This window comes from Struthio camelus, chromosome 1, assembly GCF_040807025.1.
Source record: "Struthio camelus isolate bStrCam1 chromosome 1, bStrCam1.hap1, whole genome shotgun sequence".
Lineage (NCBI taxonomy): Eukaryota > Metazoa > Chordata > Aves > Struthioniformes > Struthionidae > Struthio > Struthio camelus.
The window spans coordinates 44133311-44149101 of record NC_090942.1 but is presented as its reverse complement, the minus strand read 5'-3'; the positions used below and the strand labels follow the sequence as shown (position 1 = coordinate 44149101).

Sequence of the window (15791 nt, the reverse complement as noted above, 5' to 3'; positions counted from 1 at the left end):
TAATTCAAGTAGCAGAGAGAGTGGGGAACAAGTAAAAATATTGTACAAATAAAGAGTGATCCGATAGCTAGAACATTAGGAGTGATAATAGCTGTCTCTAAGGTCAAAAGTCTCACATTTGTAAGACATAAAAAATTATCACCTATGCTACATTGGCGCAATTCTCTGAATACTTCTGGGATAAGCGGTTTTCCAACAACAGTTTTTCCACACACAATGTCAGGACTCACAAGGAAAAAAAAAAAGAAGGGGAAAAAAAAAGGTGGCAGAATTAATAAATTCTCATCTGCGTCCCTTATCTCTGGGAATGCAAACTTCTCTCCCTCATTCTCCACATGAGTCGTGACTATGAAGAGTATGGATGGGGTTTCTGAGAGGGGGAATGCCTGGGAAAGCTCGTCCTCCTCTTTCTTGCTGTCCTCTGTATCCTCATTCTTCCAACATATGTAAGTTTTCCCTAAGACATAGGGCCAGATAGATAACTTGCAGGGTAACCACAGACCGGGGTGCCCTAGAGTATACAGAGCAGAGCTATCCTGCAAGGAGGGCTTCCTTCTCCAGCTCACAGCATTATGAATGATGTTTCAAATATCCAGACCCACACCCACCACTTCAGTTTAACTAATACGTCTTCATCATATCAAGGCAGATTGGGTGTACTGTATGTGAAAGGAGTGCAGGCTACCTTTAAAACATAAGTAGGGAAACTCTGGAAACAACAGCTCAGGGATCTGGACAGATATGTCCATTTTTTAGAAGGATGTAATTTTTAAGTAAAACCCAAATATCACTCTATGTCTTAAGTACCAGTTCAGATCGAGTGTTTTCTAGTCCTTCAGTTAAATAAATCTAAAATAATCTAGAATCAATGAAAAAAAAAATGTAAAGGACATTTTTAACGTTTCCTCTGAAAACGTCAGTAACTTTGATCAAAATGGTATTAGAGGCAATTCAACCAATCACCCTCTGAAGAATCAGTATTACATTTAGAGACCTCATTCAAACAAAACCCTATTCAGAAGATTTTCATTCTTACTTTAAAAGCAATTTGCATTGTTGCCTTACAGACAAAGCCATGAAGGAACTCCCTTAACAGATTCTGAATGGGTTTTTTTGGCTTCGCTATTAGAACTTTTTCATTTAAGTTAACTACTGCTCTCTGGTAAGTGACACAAAACATTGTGGAGTCAGATGCTCCTACAGTTGCCTTGGGAAATTAATACGATTGTTTGGCAAACTGAGGTTAGATTATTCTCAATAAGGTGGACAGCTGTCTTTAATTTTAACTTCTCGAAAGTGATCCTAGGGCCTCAGTTTTGTCACAATGGGTATGTGTGGACCAAAATACATATGTTGGCAGCTGATGGGGATTGCAGTTCTCATTCACTGAAAGTAAGCATGTAATTTTCTTCAAGTGAGACCATTATTTAAGTTTTTTTAAAAACTTTAGTAAATATTTTTTGTAAAAGGATGTTAAATCAAAAATGGAGACACCCTCAAAAACTGAAAGGCTCTTCAGAAAGCCTGCCAAAATCACTGGAAAGATTCCCGCTGTTATCTAAGAGGTCTGGATAAGGTCCACAGTGTCAATCAATTACATCTTTAGAGTATAACCTCAGAAAATTTAAACACAGCTTTAACCATGATTGCCACCAGTACTGCGTCTTAAAAAAAAAAATCCATGCACAGATACTGACTTCATCTTGGGAACTAGTTCATAACATAATTTGCTAGAGGAAACACTATGTTACAAACATTCGTTGCACATGCCTGGAACACTTGCCAACACGCATTTTTAGTTATAACACCAAGATAGTCACAGAGTATTTTAGAGCCCTGTAACCTTACAAATATAACAAATGCTTACATTCACCCCTATCCCTTCAATCACTGTATACTAAAGACTAAAAACTTCAAACATTACTAAAAACAGAACAAAAAAATCAAGGCTAAAAAGGCTTTCACCACGTCAAACCCTCACCTCTCCATTTCTTTTGAAAGTAGTGCACTTCTAGAAATATTATGTCCATAGCAATCCTAAACACTTGCTGCATTAGAGGAAAGCACAGGCAGTGTTCACCATATTCTAAAAAGCATTGTCTTCACCAGGATCCCAGGATAGAGAGCAGCAAGTACTTTTTGCAAAAACTAAATAATAGTAATGGATTCTGATTTTCCTTTACTGGGGTGTCAGTTGTTATTTACTAAGAAAAGTCCTGCTAGGAAAGAGAAGAACAAAACGACGAGATAAAATAATGACATAGATACATGCTCTGATTCCCATACACGAGAGTCTCTGGTTTCCCTGGGCAGCTGCCAGAGCAATCAACCTCAGTCACAGAATCCTCCTTTACAGGGGGAAAAAAACCCAAATAAACAACCCCCACCTTAAGGAAATTCAAAAAAATCCCCACACATATGTTCCACGGTTTCTCTTATCCCTTCCGAGATTCTTTTGTTACCCAAGCAAGCAGTACAGTCAAGAGTTGCAAATTTAACAGTCTAAAATCTGTTACAGAATTTACCTTGGTAAAAAATTCATTCCTGGAGAGCACGACTTCCAGTCTGTTGTGCCAGCTGTTCCGCTAACAAATGACGACTGAGCCTTTCTTTCTAACTGTGCCGTGAACTGACACAGCAAGATAACACAACAAGATTTTTGACAGATAAATTTGCATTGGCCACAATTACCAGGTGCACGCTGTGGACCTGGACACAAGTCAGGAATGACTTGACTTGCTTTAATCATTTTATCAACGTAGACAGACAGATTAGTAAGGGGGAAGAAAAAGGCTAACGACTGTTAAAGGTATTTTGCAACTCTTTCTGTGCTTTGTAGTTTGTTTATAGCAATACTAACAACAAGTGAACAAAAACACTGCAGGGAGGAGGAGGGGCTGAACAAAAGACATCCCACTATTCCTGCTTACGATGGGCTAAAACGGAGTCAGAGAGCTCCACCATCACTCTTTGGCACTTTTGAATTACAGATCCACATAAGAATTTTGCTCTTGGGGTCATCTCTGTGATGTTCATCATGTTTTTAGCTGATTACTCCTGAACAGGGGATAGCATAGACTATCCAAGACTTTTTCTGCAGGAGGTATCATTTAAACCTTGATGTAACGTTAACTCCTAACCGACGACTTTGACTCGTGAGCGTTGTTTTAATGTCATGCTGATTTGACTTTTTATGTTGATTTATGTTTTTATTCCTTTTATTTTTTTTTTCTGGCTAAGACAAATCTGCAAATCAGCTTGCATTACAGGTACAATTTTTAAAAAGGGAGCTGCTTTGGACAGAAAGGAGACAGAAAGCTCCTTTTACATCACGACTGATGCTACTCCAGAGCACACTGTTAGCAGCTCTATCTCCTTTCAGGAAAGAACGAAACTGCAGTTCTCTGGACTGGCATAAGAAAACATTTGGAAAATCCTCTGATTTCCTTCTGTTATCTCTTTCTTACATCTCCTGTACTGATCCATTTAAATCTGCCCCTCTTGCAATGATTTCTTCAAAGTGCAATTTGGAAATACATACAATGAGTAAGTGGCATTGTAAAAAGCAGTCTTAGGACAGCCGAGAGTGAGCAGAAAGGGACACGCAGTTTAGTTACCACCAAAATGGAAGGAATTAAGAAAGTATTCCCCTGCCGAAGGCATAACCAAACAGACTCTTGCCGTTCTGGAGGATGTTTACATGAGCAAGTTTTATGGTGGAGAAGAATCATGGAATTAGGAGGAAAAAAAAGCTGCAATGCAATAAAAGCCAAGGCATTATGATTTTTTTGGTGGACATGACAGAAAGGAAAAGTCTGTGCAGACCTTCTTAATTTCCCACAGGTACTCAGGCTTCTCCCTTCTCTCCCATAACGGACAACTTAGTTCCGTAGTGATGGATGTCTTTTTAGGCAGGAGATCACATTCTGCCAAGGAAACGGAGCATACTGCACTGTTAGGGGCTAAATACAAGAGTGCAATCAAGAGGGAAGACAAGTAAACTGTAAGGCCCTGGAGCCAGACGCAGTCTTTTCATTCTGTTCGTAGAGGAGCAGCACAACAGTACCTTGATTCATGACCAAGACTTCTTTCCTCTGACACCAATGCAAATAAATAACAGTGAGTACAGTGTATTTGGTTTCAAAAACTAGTCAAATATATTGGGCCTTCAATCTGAGGATCTTAATACTCTGAGAAAAATCAGAGAATGAAGATTCATAAATCTTTTAATTTTACAGATGGGTAAAACCGAGTTTAAGCAATTTCCCTAAGGGTATAAAGAAAATTGATAAAGCTACAATAGAAACAGACCTTTAGCCTTTCTGCCTCAAGCTTTACCTACAGGAGATCATCTTTGCTACGAGTGACATAACAGCAACTATAATGTAGCAACAGACACATTCGTATTATTAATAAATTATTGCGTAACACTTACAAATATAGATGGTGTCTTACAAAGCAGTTACTGTTCCCCTCTGACTACAGAGTAGATTCAGGCAAAACTAAATAACTGCCATCTAGAATTTTGGCCTTAATTTTGATGTATTATCTCAACGGAGTTAGAAATGACAGGAATATAAGACAAATTCTGTTTAAAAAGTCAGATATAAAAAAGGGATCCCCCTCAAGAAGTCAGTATTTACCTCAGTTGCCACACATGAAGTAAGCAGGAAATATCTTAAAGGTATCAAAAGCATATTTTGTGGTACCCATAGGTAAAAGCTGAGCTTTAATGATGCCCACCCCTGGGGACCACATATATTACTGTTTTGTGGTACTTATTAGACTTCTAGAGATTATTATGTGGAATCACTGTGCATTTGTGTATTCTAGCCTCCTTTGGATCTCTTTTATGATGCCAACAATAAATACAAAGTCATCTGACCTCTGCAAACAAGCCAAAAACAACACCTGCTGGAAACCACCCTTCTGAACAACAAATTACGGACATAGTGTTTACATTGGCCAACTGAAAAAAAAAAAAAGGTTATTCACAACTTTCCCCTAGTTCTTTATTTATTGGCACGATGACTCCACCATACTTATGCATCACTGTGTCTTCTGCCATTCATTTACCATGCAACTTCTTTACTGGCTTCAGTTTAGGCACTCAGTTAAAGCAGGGCACTCGCAGCAACCGATAGTATTTGAAGGCTACCTCTTCAATTGAGAATGAAGAGCAACTGCCACATCTCTGACGGAGACGGAGAACGCTGGCAGCCTCTACAGCTGGAAACAAGTGAAAATATAGAACTTTCACAAACAAAACTTAAGAAATGTAGATTTAAAAAAAATATATCACTCCTAATTAGAAGCAATCTCTCACATCACATAATTACTACTACTATTGTCTTAAAAGACTCAAAGGCCCCAGCAACAGAGGAGTGACTCCTGTTCTAAGTACTGTACAAACACACCGGGAGACAAGACTCTGACCTAAGGATGCTATTCTCTAGAAGATGGAGACAGAAGTAAAATATGGAGGACCTAAACAAAACATTTTAATGTATGATTACACCAGAGATTGTCCTATGCCTTCATTATTATATTTTAAATCTTTATATGCAGGCACCCACTGCAAAATACTCACATACACAAATACACACGTGTACATGCGTATAGTCACACATGCATAATTAAGTGTGTGTGTGTGTGTGTGTGTGTGTGTGTGTGTGTGTGTGTGTGTGTGTGTGTGTATGTACGTGCACACGTACTGAAAACAGAATAGTAAGGCAAGTTAAACTCGAGCAAGGGGGGAAGGAAAATAAAAGCAAACAGATACAGGGCAACAAACACATAGCAAGGACACAGAGGAGCGTGACAGGGATGGAGACTACACCTGACAGGAAGGAGAAAACAACAACAATAAAAGGAAAGCAAGAGCAAAAACTAACAGTCAAAAGCAAAACAGAACAAAAAAACTAGCACCCAAACTGTAAAGGCAGCCTGCTTACTTCCATTTCAAATACAGCTTTACTTTTTCTTTAGGAGCGGTAAATGTTAAACTGGAATAGCAGGTGCTCTGCTACATACCTTGCAGTCAAGCCCTGGAAGCTAGGGGCCGTCCCTTTCCATGGCAAAGCCTACGTTCGGGCGCTCAGGTAAGAGCGCTGTTAACGGAAACAGCTGTGCCAGACACTGACAGTTTTAGAAGTCCTCAAGAAATTTAATGCTGAAAATGTACATGTTTTTCCACGCTGCAGTGCCTGCTGAGATGCAATTTTATTATATTAAATGCATTACTACAAAGAAACAAATAAATTATGTCAGCCTAAGGATCAGTTTACTAATACTGGAGTATCCGGAAGTTTTAAAAGAAAACACTGCTGTCAAGTAGAGGAAAGATATTGGTAGTAAAATCAGTAGTTCTATCAACTTTTTCTTCTCTTCTAGCAAAGAAGCCTTGCTCATTTACATGCAGCAAACATACAGTGTAACTGTGTTAGTTTTTTTCTATATATACATATGCACACTTATTTTCAAATCAAAATGGGTATGTATGTGTTTGCCCGTCACCACCTATGAAAAAGAAAGGATATTTGCACGAAAGAGAAAACGCTAACAACTTCCAAAGTTCTTTTCTACCTTTGCACTCATTTGCACTCCAGCACTGCAGAAAACCTAATACCAGCACCTAAATATTAAAAAATAATCAGATGAGAATAAGAATAAATTACCTCCCAGCAGTATCCTTTTATTGGAATGCAGCATGAACACACTCTTATAGTTAAGCTTAATGTATAATGAAGAAGTACAGTCTTGTGTTAACACTACAACATCAAGACTCAAGAAACTTGCATTTAAGGGCTGCCTGCTTTATAGAACTAATGCTGTGACCTCTGCAATGTACCTAGACCCTAATCCTGCATATTTTCACACATGCACTTCATTTTATAAGACTCATTTGTAGAAGCTAGGCTTTAAACACTTTTGTGCATCAGTTCTGCATTTGCACCAAGCTTTTGTCAATCCTTCCTCATTTGCTCTATTCAGAGTGCACATTTACATACTGTATCCAGGAAAACAAGATCTGGTTCAATCTGGGACTATTAATTGTTTTTGGCAATCAGTCAATGATTCCACCAGACAACGTTTCTACTCAGAAGCTAAAAACCACAGTACCAGACTGGCTTGTCCTCTCATAAGTTGCTTAAGGCTAGACCTGTCTAGAATGAGTTTTAAAAGCTATTCACTGCTATTTGAAAGCATGCACGCAGCACAATCTCACAAGAGATTTCTTGTTTTAGCATAGAAAAAATTTAGTCTTTAAGAAGTCTTTCATATCCCCGCCACAAAGGCACATTGCAGTACAAACCCTCACTGATCTTCTTCTTCCCTGAATTCTGATACAATAGTAGAAGATATCCTGCTTCTTGCAATTTGGAGAACTAGATTTCTCAGGGAATTAGAGAAGCAAAGAGGCAGAACTCCCATCCGTGACGCATGAAGATTCAGCAGCACTTGTAATGGTTCAGCTGTACTTCAAGAATGCCCATATACCCCGGAAGATTCATGATCCTTGACCTGAGCTCAGGATCCAGTTAAAATCTCAATGTAACAACACAGAATGATTTAGATAAAATGGCCAGACACAAACCTGGTAACAACAAACGTTTTCTAACTATCTTGTAAGCACAGCAACACCTACCACTTAATGTAAAAGTAGACAGAAGAATTATCGAAACAAAAAAAAAAGAAGCGTTCTGTCAGTGTTAAAAGAGCTCTAAAGATTTTTTGTCTTTCAGACTCCTAGCTTTTGTCCGGAACTAGGGGTAAGCAGGAGGCTTAGTTTATTTTTATTTATTTTTCTCAATGTTTTTTGAGGTATCCTGACTACACTATTTAGTCTTTATTAGCCTGTTTAAAGTAGAAAAGAATTCCAGAAAACAAGCATCTCAAGGGAGGTTCAGAATTCACAGCAAGAGAGCCATGAAAATATGAGTTTACTCTGAATGTGCATTTCGATACAGACTCATCTGCAAGATTTAAGGAAACACTTAAGAGAAAAGTCAGTAGATAGGACAGTTGAGCCCTAACCCACTCATTGTGGGACCACCTCTTTTTTAAAGATGAGACTTCAGACTGAACAACTTCAAAGTAATGTTTTGAAAGTATGACCTTCATGAAGCTGGATAATAAAAGTCCCAAAATATCATCCCAATGCACGACAAGATACCACTTAGAAGCCTCAGTTCAGATCCTCCACTGTACAGTGTTCTGGGCAACTATCTTGCACTCGCGCTCCTTCTTAGCAGCCAAAAGACAGGATATGGTCGCATCCTATTTCAACAGGCCAATCCTTTCCTAACCTGTATTGCATCCCTGAAGTACAACAGATTTTCCAAGGTGATAATTTCAAGATCAAAGCAGATGAACAAGTCTTACTCACTTAGACTTAGAAAATAATAACCTTTATGAGCACAAAAGTATTGAATAATAACTACTGTGATTTCCTTATTTTGCAATACCACTGCAGAGGAAGAACAAGAAAGCAAGCCATAGGACTTAATTTACTGGTTTAGCTATTTACTACCTCTGAAATTGTTCTTTGCCCTGGGGCTAACAAGAGTATTTCTTTAAAAAAGCTAGGAGCAACAGCAATAAACAAACAGGATTTATGGTGGGAAACCGCGCGCAATTTTTTTTTATACTTCACAAATGAAAACCTTGCAGGTGATTTGTATCTGTCAAGGTGTCCTACAGCAAGCAATATAATCATGTGATACTACTTCCACTGATTTCACTGTCTTCCACTTCTTAGTCATTGTATCTTACTCCAAACTAGGTAAGAGTTTTTAAGATAAGATGCCTAAATCTACCTTTGTTTATGTATTAATAACAACGAAAGAAGAAGCTGTAAAAACAGGAAATTGTGCCTTTAGTGCCAAACAAAGAGCTAGGATGGTAAGTAATTGTATCACTCTCCTATTTAGTCTGCATCTTTTTGAAGAAAAAAAAATCAAGTAACCAAATCAAGTAACCCGTCCAAATGAAAAGCCTTCTTTTCTCTCACTCTACCCTATAGTGCAGATCAAAAATTATGTAGTATGTGTATGTAGAAGAAAGCATTCATCTCAGCTATCTGATTACACAAAATTTTGCCAACACAAACAACTGCAAAGTAGCTGAATTCCTTCAAGCAAGCACAATGACAGTCTGGTGCAACTTCTACTTGGTCTTCCAAAACGAGTTTTAGTCGGTATCAGGCATGCATTAACAGCAAGTCTAAAGATAATATTGAGCTGAAACAAAAGCACTCATCTAAAAAACTAAGACATAATACGTTTTTAAGGAAATAAATGAAATTAGCACTTAATTTCTTCATTGTTTTGGTGCAGCAACATTGTTTTGGTGCAAATATGAATGTGTAATTGGGATTTTGTTGCAGATAGGGGATTAGAGGAGGCAAGAAAAAGTAAAAACTATTAAAAAGAGATATTATCATATTTATATCATGATCCTTTAATAGCTGGAAAAGGAAACCATAAACATGCAGTAGAGGGCTTGAATTTACCTAGTGAATTATTAAACATGTATTTTGTGTTTGATAAAATAACATTTAATATCATTTATTGAGCCTACAAAGATTGTTTCTGAAATTGGAACAACTGCACTAGTAGAGTCCATGTATTGATTTCAGAAAGCAAGAGGAGTCAGGTGGTGGGCCCCAGGGAGCTTTGGCGGTGAGAAAAATAATTCAAGTTCTTCTAGCATACATTTTGAGACAGAAAACCCATGCAGTATGAGGGAGGCAGTGCATGGGAAAGAGAGAGGCAACATGTGACAGGCTGCTGAGGCAAAGAATTTGGAAAGCAACTGTATTTTCATTCCCACTGCCTATCTCTCCTGATCAGCTGAGTGGCTCTTCCTATCTCTGGTCCTAGTTCAGAGGGATTAAAAAACCACAACAGAAACAGCAAAGTGAAACAAAACACACACATACCCCTCCCCCCCCAACCCTAAGATCTCTCCCCATCCCCTCACCCTACTATTTTTGGTTAAAACACTAAATTTGCCCTGAATAAAACCCTGGCAGCTGTGGTGAGATAAGAGATAAGAGGGAACATTGAGCTTAACAATTCCTTGCTAGTTCTTCAGACCACCAGTTGTTTCAAAAGCATCGCCCACAGAGAGACAGATAGGCAGATGGACACAAACACACAGAACAAATACATATGTTTATATGAAGATGAGGAGGAGAGAAAAAGAAAGCTGAGTTAGAGCTGCCTAGGAAAGAAAAGTAGAAAAAGGATGGAATAAATCAACTTTTCAAGGACAGAACAGCAACATCGTCTAGATCCTATGTCCTCAAATAAAAATGATCTATTAAATAGGAATAGCATAGGAATAGCAAACCTAGCATACCCAAAATTTAATGTGATTATTTTTAAAAACAGTTGTTGCATGGCTACAACGTGAGTCATAAAAATGAGAACTGAAAAATGAAAATAAGGAGGACAGACATGGCAGCACAAGCATGTGCCTGAGAACACCACTGCCTCATGATGACAGCATTTGATTCTCCAGAAACATTGTTTCGTGCTCTGACTATTGGCTAGGATGAAGCAGCCAGGGAATGGAGGAACAGTGTGATGTACACGCTGATTACTCTCATTTCATCTGTCCCTTCTAAGCCTTCTCTCTTGATTTGATTTTTAAAGGATCACATATCAAGACTGCCTAATGCTTCTGACAGCAGACTACTGTTTTACCATATAAAGCAAAGACGCACAGATTATTGGACATTGTGTTTATCTACAAATGGCTAGTGTGGAGATCAGCGGAGCTGTGTACATCCTCCCTCCAAAACATTCCACCAGCAGAGAAGGGACGTGGTCAACTTCAGGCTGGCTTAGTGTTTCTGCTTATTAATTAGATTCACTTACTACCTAGTAATAGAGTCTTGGTACTTGTGAAAAATCCCTCTGAGTGTAGTGGCTCATCTGCCTACAAAAAGCTGAAGGACATAATATTTTTTACCTGGAAAGTAAGTGAGATCTCTGTTCTTTCTCATATTTAACTTTAAAGAATAACCAGAATATATTCAGAAAAAAAAAAAATCTTTCCTTCATCTTCATTTGGTTTGGGTCAAGCTCTAACCTGAGACACTAAGGCCTCAAATTCATCTGTTCTAAAAACACATCAAGAGCAAGGATCAAATATACAAAACACAGAGGCTTCGCTTTCTCATCGCTTTCTCATCGCTTTCTCGCTTGTTTAGGTTTTGGTTGAGGGGCACTGAAAGGGAACGTGATGAAAGATTACCCCTCGACAACAGCCAGAGTTCCAGATGTGCAAAACTCCAAGCCATGCATCACTGTTGTAATCAAAGATGCAAAGATTCTTATTTTGTTAATTACCAGTACTGCAGGAATATCACTATTACTGTTTTCTGCTGAAGGGATGGATTTTAAATCTAGACATGCATGACTTTCTGTGAGTCAAGTAAAGGACTCAAGGGTGCTGTATTCCTCTAAAACACAGTAGACAATACAGAACAATAGAAAGCAGTAAATTACTTAGCTGACAAAGCAGATGTGCCAAATCTTTAAGGGAGGAAGTACTATTGTTACTGGGAAACATTTTATAAATTACTGTAGTTATGAAACAATTTCATAGGTTTACACAAGGTCAAGTATATAAATGAAACTTGAGGGTATTATAAGCTGTATTGTTTGTTTGCGTGTTGCCTCATATGCATCCATATGTACATGTTGAAGTCTCCGGACTTTGACAAGGCCACAGCTGCAGCCATCATTCAAATGCTTGGCTTTGCCTGCCTGCGGCTAGCAGGTGTTCTTTGAAGATACCAAGTAACCTGCATAGTCTATGAAAGAAATGCCCACAACAGGACTCTCCTGAGGGGGAAAAAAAATAAAACTAAACGTCTGGATTAACTGGGAAAATCTGAATATGTACTTTACAGATCTGACAACTATAAACTATTTACATGACAGTAGATTATAAATTTTTCAGTGCATTTTGAAAACAAAAGCATCCCACCGAATGATGAAATACAGGTAAAGTAGTTTTTTCTGGGTTTTAATGTGGCTATTTACAGCACATTCCCTATTGAAATGTGTTATTCCAGATGGTAGTTCATAGTTCTCTATACGATTTACCATGTGCTAAATTCACGGACTTGCCATATTTTAAGCAGCAAGAAGTGGATTTCATACCTCAAGGGCTTTGGACATGAATGCTATTTAATATTGTTTTATCAAATCATTAAATAAGAGATCCCAGTACTTTGTGAGAACAGTAAATAGATGCCAAAAGACAGCACTTAACCTGAATTCTCTGCATGTATCAAGCTGCATATTTGGCATTTCCAGCCTGGAGCGTGGGAGGCAGGAGGGACATATTGTAGACAGCGATGCCATGGAAACATGGTCCTCAAGCAGACAAAGGTGACGGACATCCCCGAACTGCCCATTCCAGCCTATCATCAATTTCCTGCGGCTTCTCTCCCATCAGAAAGAATCCACAGAGGGAAGCCCCATGGCCCCTGTTCCACAGGAGGTCAAAATAATTGACTACAATGATCTTCTTAAGATCTTTTTCCTCTCTGAATTGACTTCTGTTAGCCTGCTTCCCTTTCTTCCCTGACACCTCAGCCACAAAACTGGTCTACTGCTTCCATGAGGGGAGAAACCCTTGAGGGGAGCTGCCAGAAACCCTTGTTTCATCCCTGAGCCTTGCTTCGTGTGTCAGACGGTAAAACTTCAGCGTATCAGCCCAGTCAGAGGCACCTGCCATTACCACAAAAGTAAGCAGAGTATTGACAAAAATCCATGAAACCGTCATTGCATTGGAGCTATAGAATAACTATGGAGCTTGACAGTTTTGCAGCTGTAAAATGAGCATGCATCTATCTAAAATGCAGGTAATAGCAACTGATGGGTTTTGAGATAAGCAGCATATCTGAGTGTCCTGTAACATGACAGTTCATATACTATCAAAATGAAGACTGTATAAATATAGTTGTCTAGGCCCCAAAATGTATACCAAATCACATGAAAGTAACCATATTGCATGTGCTACGCTGTGAAACGGTTAAAAAAGCTAAACATCAAGGCACAGATTGCCTTTTAAGATGACCTGAACAGATTTATATACTTACTTTAAAAGGAGAAAGTTTTATTAGGTACCTTTTTTCTTTTTCTTTTTTTTAATTCCCCATCAGGAAAACAGGCCACTGCAATACATACTGCAGTAACGCAACAGTTAAGTCTTCCCAGAACACAATGGTTTTCATTTATTTATGAGAATGAGCTATGCAAGAGCCTCAGCTTGACTTCTGCCAGGTGTGATCCAGGTAGAGCAGCACTAGGATATCCACCGACTGAATTGAATGCAGGAAGTCAGCAAATTTTTCCCAAAATGGTCCATTTTTATTTCACTCATTTTTCAACACATTTCCGAATTTGCTTTATACCGGTTGTGACAAAAAAACAGCCAGACTACTACTTCTTGTATTTCCCATTGCTTTTAAAGCCTCATTATATTAAAATGTAATACTAACCTCCTATTAACAAAACAGATATTAGCATATCATTGATATTAGATTACTACTTAGGATTCCTGTACGTAATGAAATCTAACCAGACTTCTGTTTCATCATCACAATTAATTTTTCAGTATCAATCATGTCTCAGAGCCAGGGATTTTTAGCAGCTACAGAGTTTTCACTGGTCATTGCATGATTCTTCTACGGCTGGATAAAATATCCACAAGCTCACTCAAAGAAAACATTTGACCTTGAAGTACAACAGATCCTTTTTGGAACAACCTCTCTCCTCCTAGGCAATCTGAAGAGTCCGTCTCTGTAAGCGAATCTGCTGGTATTAGACATAAAGGAAAAAAATTCCTTTTGAATAAAGGAGGGAGGAAGAAAAGAGGTAGACTCAAACATGCTCTACACCAAATCAGATATAAGCGTTCAGAAAGTAACACACTGGATGTTGAGATCAATGCTAATATTTCTCAGCTTTGCTTTTGTGCCACAGAAGAGTGGGAATTAGGAGTCAGAGAAAGTCTCAAGCTCTAAACCAGTTATCTCCTATCACATACACCTCTGTGTCTGTTCCATTACAAAAACTGCTCAAAGGCTGAATATATTTTCCCAATAATTTCATCACATGTGTTATGCTGGTGTATTTCCAGCAATTCTCTACACTTTAAAGAGCTATCTGCTGTGACTGAATGACTTAGATGAACGCATAGGCACTGCAGAAGCACTAAAGCCAAGTATTTGATTTTCCGGGACTTGTAACAGTTTTACTTATGCTGCCACTACATTCCACCAATTTGTATTTTTCCAAACAAGGTCAAAATTATTTAAAATTTATTAGCCAGCGACTTTCATACCAAAATTCCAAAATAACATAAGCACTTATTATAAGCCTGTATAATAATAAAGTATATAACCTGCAGTCTTTTACATGATTTGGATGTTAACAGCTTCATTGGACCTACGCTATAATTCAAAGGGGCTAGTAAATCTCATTTTAAGGCCTAGTATTAGCTTAAGAATACCACAGCCACAGAATGAGATACCAGATTGAACTCTCTCTGCTGGCTGACACTGGGTGCAGGCCTTACACTAGAGCCTGAGGAAGAATACGCCCCAGAAGTCTGTCATCCCTCAGCTGGCATAAAAGATATTAATCAGACATAAAACCCTACGTCACATGCTCCGCCCGTTTCAACAGAAGTGCAGCTGATGCCCACACCTGACCCAGATCTAACACGTGCAGGCACATGAGATGGCCATGTACGGGGCCGGTACCAAAGCTCAGGGAACTACAGCCTCCTCAGACATAGGCACGTATTGAGGGTGCTTAAGGCAGACTATTTTGGAAAAGTTGCATCAGTGCAGAGAGATTACTGATAGAAGAGTAGCAAATAAATCTGAGACAACGGAAAGTCATTACTCATTACAGTAATCTCACAATTGCCTAAAAGTTTCTTTCTCTAACTATTGAAGCCCATCAGTTTTTTCACTTGAGTGGGAAGAAGGAAGATGGTTTCACTTTTTACCTCATATTATTACTTCAGTGATCCGGAAAGAGGAGAGATTTTGTTTCTTTGCAGGGTAAAGCAAAAATACTTACTTATACTTTTTTACTGTATAGATTTTCCCATCTACAGTCTGCTAAAACTATGATGGGGTTTGAGTGAGTCCCTTTTTGCCTAACGGCTGTGTATTCTGAAAAATTCATAAAGCCTGTTAGACATCGCCGGTAGAGATTTTATTTATGTATTGCTTGTGGTAAGAGAAGTTTGGGAAATACAAGTAACAAAGCAGGTTAATGAGTATGATGAGAGGGTTTGGTAGGGATTTTAAAATTTTGTTGAAATTGAGTTTGATGGATTCCTCCTAGTCTACCAACAAAGCATTACAGAATTTTAATCATTTAATAAACTAGAGATTTTTTTTAAAAATCTGTTTTCAGGAGAAATCTATGAATGCAATATCGAAAGACTAATAAACTATAGCAAAGTAGAAGAAGGATCTGAAAAATTATGAAGCATGAAATTCAAGTTTACAGAATAAGTAATAAAAAAAATTTCCAGAACATAGTCAACATAGTCTAAGTAAAACAGATGGATTGTGAAGGTAAGGGACAGTCTTAGTCCTTTTCTCTTTATACGCATTTGGGACTGCCTATCACAGTAGAATTTCCGAAAGGATTTTCCATATTGTGGGCATGTGAATTTACTTGTTTAAACTACTTTAAGGTACTGACAGATCAAACTTGAAAAATAATAAAAATAACAATAGATTA

At 38.3% G+C, this 15791-nt stretch overlaps 1 protein-coding gene across 1 annotated transcript in view; it reads right to left on the bottom strand.

Moving 5' to 3' along the window:
- The window catches only part of NAV3 (neuron navigator 3), a 552459-nt gene that overhangs the window by 408213 nt on the left and 128455 nt on the right, over positions 1-15791 (bottom strand). The window lies entirely within an intron of this gene.